The 13078-nt window shown below is 33.3% G+C and overlaps 2 long non-coding RNA genes across 2 annotated transcripts; one reads left to right on the top strand and one right to left on the bottom strand.

Annotated features, from left to right (window-relative positions):
* The first annotated feature begins 303 nt into the window (after window positions 1-303).
* LOC138696788 (uncharacterized) lies at window positions 304-4040 on the top strand. The gene is made up of 2 exons (XR_011331462.1): window positions 304-1697; window positions 2926-4040. It is a non-coding gene; the product is annotated as an uncharacterized lncRNA (long non-coding RNA).
* An 8736-nt stretch (window positions 4041-12776) lies between these two features.
* Window positions 12777-13019, bottom strand: LOC138696789 (uncharacterized). The gene is made up of 2 exons (XR_011331463.1): window positions 12888-13019; window positions 12777-12832 (listed from the first exon to the last, which is right to left on the bottom strand). It is a non-coding gene; the product is annotated as an uncharacterized lncRNA (long non-coding RNA).
* Between the last annotated feature and the right edge of the window lie 59 nt (window positions 13020-13078).

Raw genomic sequence — 13078 nt, 5'->3', positions numbered from 1 at the left:
CAAATCATGGCTTCGTCAAGCTTACTTCTAGGTCTTAATCTAGTTTCTAATATTATACTATAGGCCTATTTATGAATAAATAACATAAATTTATTACAGAATATGTTCTACAATATGAAACACAATCTGAACAAAAGATTTGTACAGTTACTTGCCTTATAGCTATTCATTTCCTGAAATACCTTACTGTAGGCCTACATTCAAGACAATAATACGAAACAGAGAATTCTAAAACAAACGTGAACATGAAGTAAAACATTAACAATTACATTGCTGAATTAGGTTTCATCAGAATTGGTATACTGTCTCTTCATCCAAAGCATTTTACTAACTGATTTTCTTCAAGGATTTGAAGAAAGCTGTGGAAGGACAGTTTTTATTCATCCGAAACAGAGTGCCTGGACTGACAAATGTCCAGGGACCCTCACGGTGAAGGGGACCCACCCGTTATTGCCACAAACATCATCATAATTTCATCTACTGTATTTCTTTTATTTGTTGCTATAGCATTAATTTAAAATATTAAATACGTGGTATTCATTTCTGTGTATACAATGCTTTGATAAGTCATAGACTGACACTAAGATTTCTACTTTGAAATAATAATATGATAGAAAATTTAAGTGACATTGAACTCCTGCGTAAATCTAAGAGTTTGCAGACATGTACAACAAAGATTTTTCTTCAGAATTTTCGCGACCATTTTAAGTATGCAATCAGCACTTAGTAATTAATCAGATCTCAAAAGTGGCAATAATCAGTAATGAGAACTGGCCTCTGGTGGTGAAAAATTGTTTCCTTTTATTCAATTTTCCGAAGGTTTATACAGCCTATCTTTGATGTTGTTTCTATTTCTATTAACTGCCAGTGCTGAGCATTCATTTTCCAAGCTTACAATTAATATATATAACCTGAGAACCACCATGGATAAGGAAAGATTAAAGGGTTTAGCACTCCTATCCATCGAGCAGTCCATGGCTAGGAAGCTGGACTTCGAAGTACCGGTACGTAATATGTAGATAACTTTGCTAAGGTCAAAGCAAAAAGGAACGAATTTTAGGGTATGAAAAAATGTTGTATACCGGGAGGCCTACATAAATTTATAAAATTTAACTAGAATAACTTCTGAATGATCTATATATAGGCTTACGCATAAACTATTGTATTTAGAGTTAAGTATCTCTAATATGCGTGGTATAAATTAGATATTATTTATTCATTCCAGGCAATTTATTTCAAAGATTAATATGAGTACAGTGATTTCGCTTTGCTGCGCCCCTTTTTTCTGTATAATAAAATTTAGCTCACGATTCCTTTTAACTGCACCCCTTTTTTCTAACGTCGTTGTTAATTGATAACATTGTTGTTAGTACAGGTTATGTCCACGGCCATGGGCCATTAAGTCCTAAATCGCCTGGAAGCAAACTCTCTTGCTGCCCTTGGGGAGATGCTGCTGTGGAAAAACTACTAATTGTGTTGGTGCAGCAAAACTATCAATAATATAATGGTACTACTGTTCATTTAAAGTCATCTTAACGTTGTTGCCATTGCTGCTTTCATTATGCAACGATTATTTTATTATGCATTAAGTATGTGGAGAGCGCGTATCGCAGACCCACCTTGCGGGAGATATTGCAACTATCTAGATGTTTACATCGTGCGACGTCTTTTATAAAATAAAATAACTGTTTGGAAAGGTAAGTTACGATTTGTAAGTAAATGTCAGAAAATAAACATTTTTTTATGGGAAAAATATGTTGTTAATTGTCTATACTTGGCTAAATGTCAGCATTAATATTTCTCAGAATTGCGTATTATATTAATTGAAACGCCATCTTTGTTTTGTTAAACATGGATATAACCTTGATCACACATATTTAGGGATAAACGCTTTAGCACAATCCGTGAATTTATTATTTATTTACATTTTAACAGAGGCGCCATTGAAGGAGATAGGAAGGCTTAAACCCTCTCCCCCCCCCCCACCCGAGTTTAAGATTAAAAATGATTGAGTAGCACTATTGGCGCACTGTTAAAGAAAAAATGTGAACAACTATAATTTTAATAAGTTTTTCCACTTTTCATCTCTTATGAAATAAAAGAGGGGATGCCCAAAAGAGGAGCTGTTAATGAGTTTGACCAAGACATTACCCTTTGCTATATTAGTGGTTATTACTTATTTTAAAGTAGGCCTACAATTTTAATTGGATAAATTTCAGAACACGGATTCCTTCCTTTCCCTCTTCAAAATTCCAACCTTGTGCACACAATATAAATTATTGGCACTGAAAAGTGCCCTTTTCGTAAACATGATGATGCACATTTGACAAATGCAGACAAATCTGCTCTTTTTAGTATTTTAAGATGTAATTATCAGTGAGGAATCCGTATACTGAAATTTTCTCTCCCCCCCCTTTTTTTTAAAGAATCATGACCAACAGTATCGAAAGCTTTTTTTTTTTTTTCCAAGTCTAAAACTAAACATTTCTTTCTTTCATCTAAAGCTTTAGTTATGTCAGATGTGACTGCTAGTATAGCATCTTCAGTACTCTATTTCTAAAACCAAATTAAAATTCGGATAATAGGCCTATCATACATTTTTGCAAATAATTGTCAAGGCGCTTTTTAATGCATTTCTAAAAACTTTTGGCCAAGGTTGATAATAGTGATATAGCTAGAGCTATAATTGTTTAAATCCGATTTGTCACGAGATTTATGTAGAGGAATTACAATAGCACATTTTAATTGTTCGGGAAAAACTGCTTGTGTAATACAAAGATTAAAAATACTGGAAAGTGGTTTTGAAATAGGCCTAAAGTTACTGATTTTCTTTATCAATGAAGTTGAAATTCCGTCAGTTTCAGGTGTTACGTTATTTTTTAGTTCATTAACGATAGAAATTAATTACTTTAAACATTTTTACAGTGAGATGACCGAAGAAATAGACATGTCGCAAAGTCCTCAAGATCAACTGCTAGAAGCCCTGTTATCAAGGGACATAAATACTTTCTGTACTCTCCTAAATAGAGACGATGTTGACCCTAACTACAAATATGAAAAACCTCACTATTCCACCTGTTTGGAAATTGCTTGCAGAAAGATTGGTTGTGAAGAGTTTGTTCGAGTTCTACTCAAACGTGTCAAACCAAATAATAATCATATTTATCCAGAACCAATACACTTCGCAGCTAAGAAAGGAAATGATGGGGCACTCAAAGTGTTGCTGGAAGATAAGAGAACAATTGTGAATGCCGTGGATAGCAGTGGACGAACAGCTCTGCATCATGCAGTCAAAGAATTTGGTAAAGGTGAAGGTGAAGACAGTATGACAAGATCTGAAATATGTGTAGGTCTCCTTATTAAGCACCCTGAAATTGATATTAATAGGACTAACAATAAAGGAATTACTGCAATATTCGAAGCTGCTCATTATGGTGGAAAAGAGGCAGTAGAAGCCATGATAATGCACTGCAAGAAAAATAGAAAATTTGTGGATTTGGATGGGGTTCGAGGTATTGGCAAGACTCCGCGCAGTATTATTCTAGAAAAATTTCCAGAATTGAAAGATGTATTGCCTGCACCAGTTCTGCCACCTCCATGAAAGTTTCTGACAAATACCCTGCATTCCTGAAATTCAGGTACGAAATTATGTACAGCACTAAAATGCAATGGCTAATCATTTATAGTTTCTTTAAGCTCTTTCTACAAACATTAAAATTTTTGTTGCTTAAAGCATAAACATTGGCTGTCTAACTTAACACAAGATTGCAAAATAGTGCAGCAGTAGGCCAAAGAGTTTTAATTCCACTCTTGTCAAAATGAGTTAGCAACATGCACGTTCATGTCAACAGGTGCCTGGTTATGGGAACAAATGTATCTGAATAGGAGTTAAGAATCAGAATTTCTAGGACACTATAAAAACTGACCACATTCAGAGCAAATAAAGTGAGAAGTACAAGAATCAACGAGAAAAGTAATCTCATTTTAAATATAATAAAGATAGGTATACTTTTTGATCATTTATATAAATAATTTACACTTTTTAATTATTTTAATATAAAAAAGTTATAGTGTTTACACGACTTATGGATTGCTGTGAGGCAAACTTACAGTGGTCATTTTCTTATATTTAATATAATAATAATAATAATAATAATAATAATAATAATAATAATAATAATACTAATAATAATGATACTATAATAATAACAATAATAATACTAAGTTACTATACAATTGAATAAGGGTATATGGTGCATGGTTTCCCCTATGTACTTATACCTTATTCCAGGGGTATTCAATTATTTACAAAATTAGCACGTATATAGGCTATATCGATATACAGTCAGTTGAATCTTTTTAATGTAGATGATTTGCCGTAATAGTAAACAATAATCTCTCAAAACACCCCAGAAGTTTGTATCTTAATTTTCTTCAATTAATTATAAAATTACCAACTTATGAAACTTTCCAAATAAACTACACAATTGCATTATAAAATAAAATAACAAGCTAAAACAAATCAAGTGTCGTGAATATGTGATTTAATTTTTTCAAACACGTTTTACAAGTTTTTCAACAATTCAGCTTTTTATCATGTGGTAACGATACTGTTACTGGTAATTTATAGTTTATTTTCTCGAACTGTCATTCAAAAGACCTTTCCATTTACTATACGCTGTACAAAAGGGATTTTTTTTTCTTAATAGTCCCAAAATGTAAGGTATGTGACCACATTTTGAACAGTTTAAGTAGATACATGTAATTTTACTTTTCACAAATTCACATGACTTAGCTATTTTTATATATTGTAATCACTAGCAATATTAATTTGCTATTTACGAATAATCGACATATTGAAAATAGATATACTTAAAGGTAGGTAGTTAGCAGTTCATACTAAGATTTTATCCATATTATTTATAGTTAGCAGTTCATGCTAAGATTTTATCCATATTATTTATCAAACAGTTAATAATACTATAGAAATATATCGTTCAAGATATCTATGCTATCATGGACATTCACCCACATGTACAAAGATTTTTTCATCTCTGCTGTGATATATGAAAAGGAGCTAAAACATTTTTTAAAAATAAGAGACCACTTCTATGTGGTTCTACCCGGCATTAAATTATTTGTGACACTGCCTGCAGAAAAGAAAGATTTTTATAGAAATAGTTTATCTTGCCCTACTGTCATAACTGCCAGGATTATGATCATTCCATAAGCATAAAATTTTTGTCTCAAGAAATTTTTCCATTGGAAGTAAAAAAATACAGCACACTCATATGTATCCTTTATACGCCATGAAGGCGCATGGGGGTTATGGAGGCAGAGCTCCATGCTTTCATGACCTTGGCACTAGAATGAAATTATGTGGTCGGCAAGGCTTCAATTGCCTTTTACCCCAGAAGAGAGCCATCCAGGGCAGTCATTCTGCAATGAGAAAAATCCTGCTACCACCTGGAATTGAACCCAGGAGTTTCCAGTTCATAGCCAGGTGCTCTTCCAACTGAGCTACTTGACTGTCCCATTCAAGGTCTAATTCTATAAATAATTAATCTCACACAAAATGTTTTGAAAATATATAATCTATAGCACTTTATGTAATAAGTTTATGAAAATAAAAACATTAAGAGCAGATTTTGAGTGAATTACTATTTTGTGTTATTCAGGAGAAATTTAGGCATTCTCTGGAACAAGAACGTAATTACAAAATCTTGAATTTGAGTGAGATACAGAGGAGTAAGCATTTTTGATCTGGTATAACAGCATTATGCCAAACAACATTCAAGTGTTTCTATAGGGCGCTGTGTTTGTTGGAGAGAAATATTTTGTCAGGAGAGAGATGTGTTGTTAAAGATTCAATATAATATGCTGGAAACGGAAAAATGACGTAATGTACGTTAAGTTGTTATTTCAGAGAACACCTCAATTGGTGTTTTCAGACAAAGACAGCATGCCAAAAACAACTCAAGTTATCAGAGTTGCTGAGACATGATTTCGATTTCGATATTTTTTGCAGCACTACTGTACTTTCTGTTCATACTTTCCATAATGCCAGAATAATTAATCATATGCTCAGAATATTAGATTTTTCTCCATTAGCTTTTTGATATACCAGTAAACATCTGTGATGTTATTAACACTTTTATTGGGAATGTTGACAGCTTTACAGTTCAGTATATCATCGCTGATTTTATGAAACCTCCTATGTGACAGAACATAAATTTTCAGGAGGAAGAAAAAAGTAAGTAAATATCAAATGACCTACACTGATGTCATTCATGTCCATCATATTCTTTAATGTTTTCTACCATTATGTAGGCCTATTATTTTCTTCTTCCTCCTGAAAAAAATTATACTCTGTACCGTCACATACAAGGTTTCATAAAATCAATGATGATTTGCAAGTTCATAGCTGAATCTTGTTCTCTGCAGAGAACACATTTTGGTGATGTATAAAATTCCGATTCTAAGCAATGCGCTGCCAAAAAGTCGTGTCAAATTACTAGTCGGAAGATGTTACTGCTGTTCTTTTAGAGAATTAGGAATCAAATTTTTATTTTTTTTTTTTAACTTCGTACTAATAAGTTAATGACAAAACAAAAAAAAAATGTAATATTAAAATAATAACTTTTAATAATGATGCAGTCAAATAACTGCTATTCAAAAAAATAAATAAATAAAAAAAAATAAACATTAAGATATCTTACAAAATCATCAACATATCAGCACTACAACCTTGGGTAGGTCTTGGTGTCCCGCAGAACTTTCTCCCTTATTTTCACCAATTCTTAATTTCCAGTCTTCTCAAATCCTTCACCACTCTATCGATTCATCTAAATTTTGGTCTTCCAGTTTACAATACATAATTCTCCTAAGAATGTCCTCATCTTACAAGATACCTGAATGAGTGCTAGGCTCCGAAGCCCTTCAATCCTGCAAAGCTAATAATTACCATCGAATATAATAGCAATTAATAACATGATACTGTAAAAAAATCAGACATTGGATTCGTTTTTTCACACATTAATGAGTAGAAGTTAATCAGGATCAACATAGTCCTTTGTACACCTCATCAAATAGTCTGAAATAATTTTTTGCCCTGAAAGTTGGTAGAAAGTGCGCAGTTTCTGGAATAGATTCTTAAAATGCTTAATATACTCAATACGAAAAGGATGTTGCAACCAAAACATTATTTAGCAAGTGCTAAGTCGATTTCTTTTTGGAAGTGAATACATCTATTCTTTTGGCCGACTTATGGATGCAGTATGAAAATGACATGCGACACTTTTTCACACACTGTGGTCAATGCTAATATCTCAGAAACTTTATAACCTAGAGCTAAGTGACATGTAGAGGACATAGTTATGCACGAGATAACATAATCACATCTGCTGATGACATCATCAGAGTGCAGCAAGGAAAAACGAAATGGAGCTGATTGCAGTGCCATTTTTAGTATTGGCTGTAACTTCAGACCAAGTAGACGTATTTCGATGATCACAGTTTCATTTGAAAGGGAATAAGAGTTCTTTAAGGCATAATAGACTGCTGTACAGATACGGAATTAAAATTTGGAGCAACTCTTGATGGGAGTCCACCTGTATGTAGGCAACAAATTTCGCATGACTGTCCACAAATAGTATATATACACAGGGGCTCTTGTTTACTACTCAGTGTGTTGTAAGTGAAACTTACACGATAAGGGAGCTCCAAATTTTATTTGCACATCTGTACATAACAAGTGAATGGTGCGCATGTAAAGTGAAATTTGGCGACAGAATTTCAAAATGTCGAAGATTGTCGCTCAAAAAGCCAAGACGAAATTGATGAAAGGGCATCAGGTTGTTAGAGGACATTGAGAGGAATCGATTGGTGTTCCTAAAAGCAATGCTAAATGTTGTAGAAAGTACAGGGCACGTCTTAAAGGGGAGTATCAGAATGAACAAGATGTGCATGTTCCTGAGTCTGTTATGCCTGATATCGGAATTAAAAGGCATTGTCACTATTGACGTTTACTTTAACAGCAATTCTATCAGTGACATATTCACAAATAAAACTTGTGGCTCTCTCTCAAATTTTTTTTCTGAAGCACTCACATAGTCAATACAAAGGCTTTCTTTTTGCTTTTATTTATGGTTATTTTACTGCTAGGTCACACTGCAACACTGTTGGAAATGGTGTAATGAATTTTAATGGATTTCCATTTTTGCTACCACCTATGAGCCAATCTGTAGACATGTTGCCATATGAAACTTGCCAGAATCAGGTTTTGTGTATGTGTGTATATATATATATTTAACCAATCTGGAACGTGTCTTTTAAGTAGCTGGTTTCCTAGTTATTTTTATGCTCGACCATGCCGAAATGTAATTATAAACCTGGTAGTAGCTTTTTAATGCACCTCATTAAAGTACACCTATTCATTATAGTTCAGTTGTTCAGCCAATGAGAAATCACCATTGTACCATTATAAAACCGCAAGTATCGATTATTCTCGGATATGCAATCGAAATACAATTAGCGAAACGTCACGGAGGCTGGAAATCCAATACTGTCGCAGAAGGTTATGTTCTGTTACTATAATAATTAGCGTTAATTGTAAATAATATTCAAATAAATTCAATTTGTCATCTCGTTTTTCAATTCTAAATCAATTTCCAGGTTATATCAATATTAATGTTCATGTTATTCTCTAGATTATATCAAGGTCAATGACATTCGTCCCTCGGAAAAAATCAATACTTTCGCATCTGCGCACATCTCACAATTTAGAAGGTCAGTTCCGCTCTTCACTTAGATAACCTTAACATGAATACTTATGAATAATATCAAGTTAGAAATATGGTCGAGCATAAAAAGTCGTATGAAACTTGCCTATAATGGTAATTAAGACGCTCATATGAAAATTATGAAACTCGCGCTCGTTCCATAAACAAACATACTTGCGTCTTAATTACTACCATTATAGGCTTGTTGCATAATGTACTATAATGATAGAGGAAACCACGAAAAACCCAGATTACATTGGCTGATCCCAGGATTTCCTGAATGAGAATCCAGTTCCTTATCACTGAGCCACCTAACTTTGTTAAATAAGGCGTTACTGTACATCCAGATGCAGAAATGAAGAATTGTTTTGTAGGGAAGTTTGCAGTAGCATCCAAGTCAGCAGTGTGTTGAACTGCATCTGCTGATTTTCTACATCCTCTACTAGAGGATCATCCATGATTCTTTCAACTGATATCACAGCTGTAGAATGTGAGCATTTTGCAAATGTTGGTTCTTAGGATTTTCTCATATGTGCTTTTAATGCTCCTTTGCTGTTTTAATAATCATGTCACAGAAGCAACATTTAGCACAATTCAGTTATATTAACAAAATTAAGTTCTCCATATTATGTTGTGAACGATTTCCTGCCATAATTCAGAATTATAAATTTCACTAAAGACTGACTAATGTTATTCATTAACATCTACTAATCACTAAATCTATATCTTCGTTAGCTTGTGTTTATATAACTTTCAGTGAGAATGTTATGGATTATGATGTGACGAGTTATTCCTCAAGGCAGTAAGCAGAATATTTTATTATAACCTTCCAGGTAGAAATTATAAACTGACAAGTCATAGATTTCTGATATACCTACTGACAAGCTTTCTATTAAAAAAATGCGGCAACACAGAAAATATTCAAAGCAAAGCACTCCACTTACACTTGTGATAAAAACAAACAAGCCACTTTGCAATAGTAAAATAAAGTGATAGCTGCATATATGTAAGAAACGAGCCTTTTCCTACTTCCTATTACATGTTTCCATGTAGTTATGTTAATTATAATTGTAACAAACTACAGTAGAACTTTTATTATTTATGGTAATGAATGGTTAATAAAAAAATTGGATAATCTATACCATAAAATATTTTCGTAAATTAAGTGAATAATACTTGTACTTTCGTAATTTTCTCCATAGTCTTGTGTTTTAACACACTAGGTAGTGAGTGAATCAGAAGTTCACTAATTTAAATTCAGTTATCAACAACAGGGTTTTAAGGGGCAAGGAAACTCTTGTACTGGCTGTCAGTGGGAAGATAGAAATAGTGGAGGTCTCATGTTGTAGATTTACATACTCTGTACACTTTATCCTTGATTTTTATTAAATTGCTCAATTTCGTATTCTGATGCGAGATGAGCCACAGATTCTCTTTCTCCAAACCACTCAATTATTTGCAGTTTTTTCGTTACTTTGCACAACACATTTTTTTTTTTTTTTTGACACTCGTGGAATACTTTTATATAGAAGTCGTATAGTACGGAAACTCGTACAGTAGACATACTGTGTAAGTGTAAAGACTGTAATAACACTTTCTAGAAAAAAATATTTACTAAATATATGTTTCTGTTAAAAAAAACGGTAGAAAAAGTCAGATAAGCCACCAGTCTGTTAATAGAATGATGAATAATTGGGGTTGTACCACAGTCTAGTATATACAGTCACGAAGCTTGAGTTTTGGGGGTGCTAGGAACAACAGACTGTGCAGGTACTATTTCGCATTGTCTGTAATGAGGCGATATTAGCGATCCTAGTGGTTAGCAACTATCTATGGATGCATATATACTACCTATTGAGCGTCGTGACTGTATATACTAGACTGTGGTTGTACTGTATTACCTTAAACTAAAGCATTCCCTGCAAGACAGTGCAGCATCACCTGCAGCCAGGTCCTTTTCTATTTCTTCAATTTATTGTCACAATGGCTGAACATTTTTTCCCGCATAAATACACTTATTGAAGTTACCACCAAATATTATATAGCTTATGTTGCGTAATGTTAAAGTTTTTGTCACTATTTACGTGACATTACAATGTTTATAATGAAAGGAGCCTTAAAAAATAAATGTTCTACTAAAACATAAACATTATACATTCCTAATAAACTACATTCCATTTTATGCCCTGTTATTCTAGCACTACAAAGTTACAAAACAAACGAAAGTGAACATTTTTTCCTACATTTTACAACAATTTCGTTCCCTTCAAACGTTGTGAATGATACTACTGCTTATAGTTTAATTTCTTTAATTCTATATGAAGGATATATATTTACTGTTCGCCAAAATAATAAGATAAACTTTCATTTTCTGAATTGTACCAAAAGATGTTCATATTAAAAAAAAAAAGACTCAATTTATAAATTGTAGTTTAATTAGATTCATTATACATCTTGATTACACAACTTTTAACACTATATCATTTCGGAAAACTATTATGTCTTTATTGTGTTAAATTTTATATTACCTTGTTAACATGTTTGAGCCTGCTATTGGCCATCATCAGAATTAGATTATGTGAGCAGATGATCTTTTGTTAACACTAATTGCTTTTATAGAAAATCATCCATACATAATAAGGGAAATTTACAATTAGTTACAATTAATTTTTTCCCCTTACCTGTGCAGTGATCTGGCTGAAGAAGGTGAACACTTGACACTACAATCGCAATGAAAATAAATAATTTTGTATACAATAATCAGGGAATGAATTTAATAAAAGCTAATATTCCAACTACCTAAGTTATAAAACAAGCAACATCCGATTCTGGCATAAATAATGCTATTGTGTTTGAAGGCAGTAGCCAATTGTAGTGAATGATGGAACTCTATGTTTGCTGTTTAATTGACAAAGTTCACGCCATACCTTAGTATTCACTACAGCTTCTGCTGATGTAGACTTGTAGGTGGCTTCAGTAGGCAGCTGATCGCTTTTCAAATACAAGTTCAAATGAAAAAAAAAAATAAATTAAAAAAAAAAGCACACACACAGAGTATATATGAGGCTGACTGTAGACAGTTTGGCAGTACCTTCTCTTTACACTTTGTATTAATGTGAGTAAAACTAAATTCACATATTTCCCATAGACCAATGCCAAGCCATGGTAGTTAGAAACACTACTCTACTTCATATAATTATTGTTAGTCATCTAATATGAGCATAGTATCAGAATGTAACTGATAAATAGGATGTTTAATAGAATGTCAGTACTGATATACAGTAGAACCTCTATTATCTGTCGTAATGAAGGGGGTAGACTGAACGGTTAATCGAAAAAATCGGATAATCCGTACCATGAAAAATTTTCGTAAATTCCTCCACGGCCTTGTATTTAAGATGCTACAGTCCCGTCGCTCTAATTTCCGGCAGCCAATCGCATTGCTGGTCGGGTACATTTAAACGTGTACATCTTGTGATTCGCTGATTCATTCCTTAAGGCTCGATAAATACATAATATAATCGCACGCCATTTTAGCTCTTTCGTTGGCATTCACAGAAAGCACACGAAGACGTTATTTGCCACTCAATTATTTGCTGAATTACATTGCGTTTGATTTATTATCATAGGAGCTACGACATGATAATGTTTAACGGTGTGGCAAATAGATTCCTCGTATGGTAGCTCGGCAACATAAGAACAAAAATGGTGAACGATACTACCTACCTAGACTTTATAGAGCCTTCACTTTCTAAGACATAAGCAAAGAGGTGGAGTCACGCCGGAAATAACAGCGTCGGGACTATAGGTAATGGATCAGAAGTCTACTAATTTAGAAGTCTGGTTGTCAACGACGGAGTTTTAAGGGAAAGTGTCTGTCTGTGGAAAGATAGGAATAATGTAGGTCTCGTGTTGTAGATTTACATACTTTGTACACTCCAATCTCGTATTCTGATGAGAGATGAGTCACAGTTTCTCTTTCCCCAAACCACTCAATTTTTAGTCCACTTTTTTTTTTTCGGTACTTAACACAACAAGATATATTTTGACACCTGTAGAAGAATTTTTATGCAGAAGTTATACAATATGACAACTCTAACAGTAGACCATACTGTGTGATAAAGTCTTGTAACAACACTCTAGAAAAATAACGTGCTAATACAATGTATAGTAATATTTCTGCAGCAAAAAAAGAAAAGAAAAGAAAGTTAGAGAAAGACAGATAGATAATCCAACAATCGGTTAATAGGGTGACGGATAATCGGGGTTCTACTGTAGTTCTATTGTCTACATGTAAT

The sequence above is a fragment of the Periplaneta americana genome, chromosome 3 (genome assembly GCF_040183065.1).
Source record: "Periplaneta americana isolate PAMFEO1 chromosome 3, P.americana_PAMFEO1_priV1, whole genome shotgun sequence".
Lineage (NCBI taxonomy): Eukaryota > Metazoa > Arthropoda > Insecta > Blattodea > Blattidae > Periplaneta > Periplaneta americana.
The sequence above is the reverse complement of the archived record's forward strand: the minus strand, read 5'-3'. Positions and strand labels throughout refer to the sequence as shown.